This window comes from Plecotus auritus (assembly GCF_963455305.1).
Source record: "Plecotus auritus genome assembly, chromosome: X".
Taxonomy (NCBI): domain Eukaryota; kingdom Metazoa; phylum Chordata; class Mammalia; order Chiroptera; family Vespertilionidae; genus Plecotus; species Plecotus auritus.
The window spans coordinates 92800066-92808264 of NC_137784.1; the positions used below are offsets into that span (position 1 = coordinate 92800066).

The following is an 8199-nucleotide window of genomic DNA, read 5'->3' on the forward strand; positions in this document are numbered from 1 at the left end:
AAATACTGAATGTACCAAAGAGGATTCATGGAACATTTCAGGAAAGATGTGGCATTTGAACTTAGCTTTAAAGAACGAGTAAGGCAAACAAAAGCAAATTAACACTTGTCATTTTACAGCAATTTTCAGTTGACAGAATACATTTTACATAGGTTTTCTCAGTTCACTTTCCAAGCAATCTACACTAATAAAAGAGAAACATGCAAATTAACCATCACTCCGCTACACCAAGCCATGCCCACCAGCCAATCAGAGTGAGTATGCAAATTAACCCATCAAAGATGGCAGGTAAATTTGCATACGCAGGCAGGGCGGGCAGCGCCATGGCCACCCCTGAGGGTCCAGGTCCATTGGGGCTGGGGGAGGCTTGGCGGGCAGCGCCTGACACCGCTGGCAAGGTACCAGTCCATCGGGGTCCTGGGAGGCGGGGTGGGCAGTGCCAGACACCTCCCATGGGGTCGGGGTCCATCGCAAGCCCCTTGAGGGGCAGTGGCCTGCCTAGCCATGCCTGCAGGGCCCTGGGAACATCACCACTCTGGGGAGGAGTGGCTGGGCCTGCTTAGCCACTCCCGTGGGGCCCGTGAACATTGCAGGCATGGGGTTGCTGAGACCTTTGCTGAGACCCAGACAGGGCCTCTGGCCACAAGTTCACAGCTTTGCGGAGACTGACTCTACCAGGCCGCCCGGTGGCCATGTGGCTGGGCCACAGGGTGCTCGTTCAAGATGTGACACAGAGAGGAGGTGCGGGAAGAAATCCAGAGAATGGGATGTGGGGGTTCAAGATTCACTTCCTTTGGGCTTTGTCCTTCTTGGTCTTGGTTCTTTTCTTTTGGGCCTGGAGCCCAAGCACTGCAGGAGAGAGGGATGGATGAAGGCCGAATGTGGAAGAAGATGTACGAGGCCCGACTGTGGGGCTGCCTGAGGGGTGGCTCCAGGGCGAGTGCCACAGCTTTGGAAAAGCGGCTGGCCAGGAGGCGGGTGTTCCAAGGGGCGCTGAGCAGCGCCTCGCCATCCCTCTGTGAGGACACCCCACACAGGCGCTGCCTTCGCCAGCAGGCTCTGGCCGACATCTGCAAATGCTACTGCAACCTCTAACATTCTGGGCAAAGAACTGACCCTGTGCCCCTCTGGGTACCAGGCTTGCTAGGAGTGTGCTGTCACCAATGTCATAGATCAGTGGTCGGCAAACTCATTAGTCAACAGAGCTGCAAACCGCGGCTAGCGAGCCTCATGTGGCTCATGAGCCGCAGTTTGCCGACCACTGCCATAGATCAAAGGCAAAAACCTGGCGAGGCAGGGTGCACCAGAAGGGGCTCAGGCTGGGGCAGGGGACCTGCGGGCAGGGATCTGCCTCGCCTGCAGAGAGAGAGGTTCTGCAGTGGCCCCAAGACGCGGGTGGGCCCAGCCAGGGATCAAGGGGCATGGAAGGACACCTAGGTGGAGGGGCAAGGACCCACAGTCCTGAGGCGGGGGTTAAGGGGCGGTGCCACCTCAGTGGTGGGGTGCCGCACTGCAGGGTACCAGACTGACTGACGTGATTCAGAGAAGCTCCCAGTGCTAACTAGCGTGTCCCAGTGCCTTCACTGAGCTTTGATGGCCAAGTGAGATACTATATAAGGAAAATGAGGGAAGAAGTGAGAAAGGAAATGAAAGGCAAACAACACAAAAGAAAGACTGGAAGGAACCTGTAAACCCATTGTCACTTAAATAGGGAATATAGTCAATAGTATTGTAATGATGGTATGATGCCCGGTGGGTACTGGAAATATCAGGGAACACTTTGTAAAGTGTATGATTGTCTAACCACTATTCTGTAACTAATATAAAACCTGAAACCAATAAAAAATAATATTGAATGTAAAGAAATAAAAATTGGAGTGAAATTTTTATAAATTTCAAAGTTTAAATAAAGGCTGTAAAGGAAGGGGAGAAAATAAAAACAGTGTTTTTCATTTTACAACTTCATTGTCTTTTCAGTACATGAAAAAGACAGTTGTCTTTATATGGTGCTTTTATACTTTTCTAAGTCATTATTTCATTTTAATTTCAGGGCATCTTAAAGACAAGATAATTATTCCCTCCACTATTCAAAGAAAGGAAATCTTGGTGTCTGGTCCCAATGATTCAATCGTCAAGCCCTTATTATAAAGCAGGGTTAGTAAAATTTTCTGTGAAGGGTCATATCTATACTAATAAAAGCCTTGGGGGCAATCAGGCCGGCAAGGGAGCAGTTAGGGGGCAATCAGGCAGGCAGGCGAGCGGTTAGAAGCCAGCGGTCCCAGATTGTGAGAGGGATGTCCAACTGCAGGTTTAGACCTGATCCCCCAAGGGGTCTCAGATTGGAGACAGTGCAGGCTGGGATGAGGGACACCCTCCCTAGTTCATGAATTTCATGCACTGGGCCTCTAGTTCTTTCATATAATTAGATAAACATTTTTATTTTTGTATTGCACAGATAAGAAAATTAAGGCTGAGCTCTTGTAGCTAGAAAGCAGCAGAGATAGAAAATGAACTCGTGTGTTTCACATCAATCCTATTGATCAGCCATATCACATTGACACTCCCAGAGGGATTTAAAAACATAGGAATTCCTATAAGGTGGGTTAGGACCAGATAGAAGATAATGTTGAATATCAGACTAAAGCATCTATAGACAATAGGCATTTAATTGCATTTTTAGAAATATGTTTCTAAAAATGCAATGATTTATAAAAACCTTGCATTTGATTTGCAATGATTTAGAAAAGCCTGCATTTGATTTGTAAGATTGTAATGCTGTGCAGAAAAGACTGGAGAAATGGGGGAAATATGGATCTTATAATTGTGTAAGTGAGAGCAATAAGGGTATAAATTGTCAAATTGTGAATCAAGACTTCTATCTCTAGCAAAATGATTAACTAGATATTTTGGTACACAGCCCCCAAAATCTCAAAAATGCAGAAATGATGGATCAAATCTAATATTTATGTTTTTCAAATCAATACATAGCTGAGCTCATAGAAAAGTAAGAAAAATTCCCAGGGATTAAAACTGAAGAGAGAGCTGAAAAACTAAATGGTATACTGAAGCTAAACCTACGAAAGCCCTGAAAGTGTGTTCAAATCTCTTTAAATAACAGGCCACTTAGTATAGGTAACAGCTTTGGGCCAATTCAAGGTGGAGAATTCCAACAGAACTTCCTCATCTCCCAAAAACTTGAAATAACAATACTCAACGAATGAGTAGATTGGAGAGGAAAAAAAACCCACCTGAAGACAAAGCAAAATAAGCATGGGTCTGAGTAGATAAAAGCTTCCTGAGGAGAGTATCTTATCAATAGGCCTGATTATACTAGTCTTCTGGTTTTAGTTAATAGTAGCTGTATGATCCAATAAAACATAAACTGAGAAATTAAGTTTGGTTGGTAGTAAACTAAGGTGTCTTTCAGAGCCTAGCACACATTTATGGAGATATGGACCCTCATACCAGGCTTCCCAGGATTTCCACAGATAAAGTTATGCTGATCATAAATTCACACTCCAAAATTATCATACATCTTCTGATCAAGCAGGACATCTCATAGATAGTGGCAGCAGTGGAGGCACTGTGATTTTTGCCTCTGCCTAAATTTACACATATTCTCTCTCACAAACATGCAAACACATACACACACACAGCAAATAGGCTAACAACAACAATCCATAGATAGCAAATCCATGTGATGAGGTAGCCTGTTAAGGCCCAGAATATTAATGAATAGGATTAAATCATTTAGAACAGAAAGACCCATGGAGAAACAGCAGTCATATGGGAGCAAGAAGTTGTGTGGAGACAATAATGGGGACATTTGGCAATCCCAAGAGCTGGGGAACAGAGACATCATGAAAAATTTTCACTCTCAAAAGGAGGCTTCTCCATTCAAGGTGGAACACCCTGAAGGAAGCGTTGAGGAGAGTTGAAACTGGAAAGGATCCTTGTAGCTCCAACTTGCCAATGAATATAAGGGAACTGTAAAGGGTACTAGGGTGTTCTGAGCCCTCAAGGTTTGGAAATGCCCAATGAAAGAAATTTGCCAGATGATTGTAACCTTGTACCAAAAAGAAACTGCTGGGAAGGGAACACAAATGTATTGGGGTAGGGACAATATGAGTAAGAGGAGAGAAAATTCAGATACTAAAGAGAGGAAGGGCTAGAGGTGCAGGCAATGTATATATAGTACAGGAGATGTGTGCACAGTGAGAGGACATAGTTTTATTACTTTATAATAAAATAGCATCAGACTTGTTGACTGCAATGCTTTAAGCCACAAGCTCCTAAAGTAATTTAAGAAAGTAAAAGCCTATGTCAAACACAAAGGCTGCAAGAACATAAAAAGGAGGGGGGAGAAGAATCAATGGTAAGTAAAATACTAGGTGTACCAGTTAACAATGCGGATTTTTTTTCAATAGATGGAGTTACACATATGTTGATATATTAGTAAGCTGGCAATTGCCTTATATATTTTTTATTGGGAGTATAAGGATATAACTTTATGATTGGTAAAGAAAAGAGAAAAAAAGGAACCAGTTTATGGTTATTTGCAGTAATGCTTAAAGTAAAAAACTAATAGAAAGTACCTTAAAAGGAAGACTAGATTAAGTATGCTACATAAAATAGTTAATATAATGGCAATTATCAGAACAAAAAATAAAGTCTTCCTAAATACCAACAATAATTTGAGAGACAGAGAGACCTCATAGCAAAAAGGACTTTAAATATAGTTTGATAGAGAACAGAACTGAGGTTAAAAACTTCATACATACTATGATATAAATATAAATGGTATTTATAAATATAAATGGTACTAATAAATGGTATTGACTCACAGATTAAAAGAAAATATTTTAGATTAGCTGAAAAAGAAGAATCCAAACTTTATTACAAACTTTACACTGTAAAAAAGACATAACTGACATAAAGAGATTAAAATGGTTAAAAATAAAAGGATAGTCATTTTCAGATAAATAAAATCAAATAAAAAGTGAGCAGTAGTCAAGATCTTGATACCCGAGAAGGTAGAATTCAGACTAAAAAGCATTAAAAGAAACAAAGAAATACTTTATAAGGCTAAGTCTACAATTCACAATCAATATTGTACAGGGGCCCTAGATTATAAAGAATATATATTTTGTTTTGCCCCGGCTGGTGTTGCTAAGTGGTTAGAGCATTGGCCTGCACACTGAAGGGTCATGGATTTGATTCCTGATCAAGGGCACTTACCTAGGTTGCAGGTTCAATCCCTGGCCTTTCTCTTTCTCTCTTTCTCTCCCTCCTTCCCCCTCCTCTCCCTTCCACTCCTTCTGAAAATTAATGGAAAAATATATACAGTGTGATACAACTAAAAATTAATAACAATTGTTTTATAAAAGATCTTCCTACCTTAAAAAAATAAAACATGCTATTGAATAACTCTTTGGCCAAAGTAAAAATATAGAACAAAAATTGGAGAATTTCTTATGATTAACAACACTGGACTATAGCAAAAGCAGTTATCAAACAAAAATTATGAAAATACTCATACTGACAAAATTGAAAAGTGAAAATAAATGAATTATTCAACAACAAAAAATCTGGAAAAAGTAAAAAAATAAACCCAAAGAAAAAATAATTAAAGAAAGTGTAAGATCGGATGTTAATGAATTAGAAAATAGAAAACTGCCAATAACTATGCCCATGGACACTACACCATTGGCAAGGAGATCATTGACCTCGTCCTGGACCGAATTTGGAAACTGGCTGACCAGAGCACAGGTCTTCAGAGCTTCTCAGTTTTCCACAGCTTTGGTGAGGGAACGGGTTCTGGGTTCAACTCCCTGCTGATAGAACATCTCTCTGTTGATTATGGCAAGAAGTCCAAGCTGGAGTTCTCCATTTACTAGTACCCAGCCCCCCAGGTCTTCACAGCTGTAGTTGAGCCCTACAACTCCATCCTCACCCCCCACACCACCCTGGAGCACTCTGATTGTGCCTTCATGATTGACAACGAGGCCATCTATGACAGATGTCATAGAAACCTCGATATTGAGTGTCCAACCTACACTAACTTGAATTGGTTGATAGGTCAAATCGTGTCCTCCATCACTGCATCCCTCAGGTTTGATGGAGCCCTGAATGTTGATCTGACTGAATTCCAGACCAACCTGGTGCCCTACCCCTGCATCCACTTCCCTCTGGCCACATATGCCCCTGTCATCTCTGCTGAGAAAGCCTACCATGAACAGCTTTCTGTAGCAGAAATCACCAATGAGTGCTTTGAGCCAGCCAACCAGATGGTGAACTGTGACCCTTGCCATGGTAAATACATGGCTTGCTGTCTGTTGTACAGTTGGTGACGTGGTCCCCAAAGATTTCAATGCTGCCATTGCCATCATCAAGACCAAGCATACCATCCAGTTTGTGGACTGGTGCCCCACTGGCTTCAAAGTTGGCATTAATTATCAGCCTCCCATTGTGGTACCTGGCCAAAGTACAGCGAGCTGTGTGCATGCTGAGCAACACCACAGCTATTGCTGAGGCCTGGGCTCGCCTGGACCACAAGTTTGACTTGATGTATGCCAAGCGTGCCTTTGTCCACTGGTACATAGGTGAGGGCATGGAGGAAGGAAAGTTTTCTGAGGCCCGTGAGGACATGGCTGCCCTTGAGAAGGAGTATGAGGAAGTTGGTGTGGATTCTGTTGAAGGAGAGGGTGAGGAAGAAGGAGAGTAATACTAAATTTAAAATGTCACAATAGTGCTGCTTTTACAAAGATACTTACTCTGTTTTAAACATTGAAAAGTTCTGGTCTGATCAGTTCATTTGTATGTAAAGCAGTGTACACTCTCATATACAATTACTGGCCTATACTTTAAAACACAATGCTTTGTTACAGATCCAAATTGTCAATTTCTCTGATGGGTTTGAATAAAGTATTCCCTGTCTGTTAGATAACTTTATTGGGGTAAAAATATATGTTAGTGTTTAAGCAAATTGTAGTATTCATATCATTGCAACATGGTTGAATCAGCTGCATAATTCTACTAGGTTTAGGGTCTCCTGAAGCCTCTGTAGTCTTTTTAGGGTTCTTGCCACTACATGGTGATGCTGAGGAGCAAGAACTTCAATAACATCTCTAACGACCACTTTCCATCCATCAATTTTCATCCAATTGTAAATTGCTAATCTGTATTACAATAAATATCACTGTGTTTTAAATAACCAATTAATGTCTAGAACACGAATGAATATAAAAATAGCAAAAGGGTTGCCCTAACCGGTTTGGCTCAGTGGATAGAGTGTCGGCCTGTGGACTCAAGGGTCCCAGGTTCTATTCCGGTCAAGGGCATGTACCTTGGTTGGGGGCATATCCCCAGTGGGGGGTGTGCAGGAGGCAGCTGATTGATGATTCTCTCTCATCAATGTTTCTAACTCTCTGTCCCTCTCCCTTCCTCTCTGTAAAAAAATCAATAAAATATATGAAAAAAATAGCAAAAGGAGCAAAGAGTTAAAAAATAATCTGTTCAGTATTGACTTACTTTCTACCTGACTAAAGATGCTTTTAGAATTACTGTTTCTAAAAAAGATAAATGCATCTATTTGAAACTTAAAATGATGACTCATTTTGAAGTCACATTGAATCTTTAATGGCTCCCAATTTGCTCAAGTCTTCAAGTGCTGCAACCTGTATCTACTGGCTGACACCCGATGTTAAACCATGCAAGTTGGGTAGGAATATGAGCCAATTAGGCGTATAGCTAAACATTATTCATTCTCTTAAGTGGACTTCTTTTTTGATGTGTTTGGTCTCATTTAGTAAATAGTTGAAGCTCCATGATGATTTTCTGAAAAAACAACTGTATTTCATTGGCTGCTAGGAAATTATATTGACTGTAAAGGATCTGGAGCAAGATTCTTTTACCCTCTCTTGTTTCCTCCCTTTCATACCATTCAGACATTATTTGACTGGGTGCACTATTCCCTCAGATACTAAGTCACTGCTTGATATACACCTACCTCTGCATGTTACTCATGTGCAGAATAATAGCCAACATATTTTAAACAAATAGATATTAATACCCTTCCCTTTATCATAAAAAAGGTGTTTCTCTCTTTTGAAGAGTAGAAAATATATTTTACATTAAATAACTTTTATCTTAAACTTGATGTTTTAATGTAATTTTATTAAAGCCTCAATCAGCAAGCAG

General features: G+C 41.2%; 1 pseudogene across 1 annotated transcript; it reads left to right on the top strand.

Moving 5' to 3' along the window:
- The first annotated feature begins 3767 nt into the window (after positions 1-3767).
- LOC308240204 (tubulin alpha-1A chain-like) lies at positions 3768-6724 on the top strand (annotated as a pseudogene). Its single transcript has 2 exons — positions 3768-3902; positions 5670-6724. The product of its transcript is annotated as a tubulin alpha-1A chain-like (transcript).
- The last annotated feature ends 1475 nt before the right edge of the window (positions 6725-8199 follow it).